The 1453-nt window shown below is 21.5% G+C and overlaps 2 non-coding genes across 2 annotated transcripts; one reads left to right on the top strand and one right to left on the bottom strand.

The window, feature by feature from the left end:
- Positions 1-314: 314 nt before the first annotated feature.
- On the bottom strand, positions 315-433 carry LOC128966222 (5S ribosomal RNA). The gene has a single exon (XR_008484700.1). It is a non-coding gene; the product is annotated as a 5S ribosomal RNA (ribosomal RNA).
- A 322-nt stretch (positions 434-755) lies between these two features.
- Positions 756-874, top strand: LOC128966221 (5S ribosomal RNA). The gene has a single exon (XR_008484699.1). It is a non-coding gene; the product is annotated as a 5S ribosomal RNA (ribosomal RNA).
- Positions 875-1453: the final 579 nt, after the last annotated feature.

Below are 1453 nucleotides of genomic sequence, written 5' to 3' on the forward strand. Positions count from 1 at the left end.
ATAAAAGTAAATAATTTACCATGTTATTATTATTAATAATAATTGTTTTATTTAACAACTATTTAAAAAAATGTAATATTTATAGTAGGTAGTAAAATACAATTTAAACTTTAAAATATAAAAAATAAAAAATAAACAATGTTACAATGTTTGTGTATAAAAAGCCAATATTTACTAATTTTACCAGGTTTAATTATTATTAATAACTATAACATATTAATTTTTAATAATAATATAAATAATATACAGGTTATTAAAAACTAACATTAAACAAATTAAAAATTAAAATTAAAAAATAATAACAAACAAAAAAGTGTCTAGGACACCCGGTATTCCCAGGTGGTGTCCCTCCCAAGTACTAACCGGGCTCTCGGCTGCTTAACTTCGGTGATCGAACGAGAACCGGTGCTTTCAGCGTGATATGGCCCTAGACATCAATGTTAGATTAGCTAGATGATTTTATTATTATTTATAATAATAATAAAATATGTATCAGCAAGTAATAATAATAATTATTATTATTTGTATATGTGTAGTACAAATTGTTTACACATATACAATCCTAATATATATATAAAGTATATATTATAATATATAAATTAATATAATAAATATGCTAAATATAAATACAGTATATTAAAATTATTATATACATATATAATTGATATTAATTATTATTATTACTTGTGCTAATACATATTGCATTTTAATTAATATTATTAATAATAAAGTCATCTAGCTAATCTAACATTGATGTCTAGGGCCATATCACGCTGAAAGCACCGGTTCTCGTTCGATCACCGAAGTTAAGCAGCGTCGAGCCCGGTTAGTACTTGGGAGGGAGACCACCTGGGAATACCGGGTGTCCTAGACACTTTTTTGTATATTTTTTTATATTGTTAATTTTAATTTTTGTTTATAATTTGTTTAATGTTTTTTTTAAAAATAAAATAAAATAACATATTTATTATTATTATTAAAAATAAGTATTTTATAGTTATTATTATTATTATTATTATTTATTAAATACACTATTTATTGATTTATCGTTTTTTTATTATAATATTTTGTTGACCAAATCATTGTACTGTATTATACAATATATTATACTGTTATAACATAATGTAATTTATAACTAAACTAAAATATTATTGTCCAGTAAAGTATTGTCCATTATTATCAATTTTTTGTTGTTGTTGTTGAAAATATATATATATATTATATACTTATTATATTTGCTTATATTGTAAGCATTAAAAATCCATTGATTTGAAATTAATTGATGCGGAACTATACACTACTATACAATGGTTTAGATTTTTTTTGGGCTTAAAATTGAATTAAATTTTATTTAAAAAAATACTTTTTTATTTATATTATATAACAATCCACTAATACTACTACTACTACTACTACTACTACTACTACTACTACTACTACTACTACTACTACT

Source organism: Oppia nitens, unplaced genomic scaffold (assembly GCF_028296485.1).
Source record: "Oppia nitens isolate AA-2021 unplaced genomic scaffold, nextdenovo-longstitch-racon4-pilon3 scaffold19_pilon_pilon_pilon, whole genome shotgun sequence".
NCBI lineage: Eukaryota > Metazoa > Arthropoda > Arachnida > Sarcoptiformes > Oppiidae > Oppia > Oppia nitens.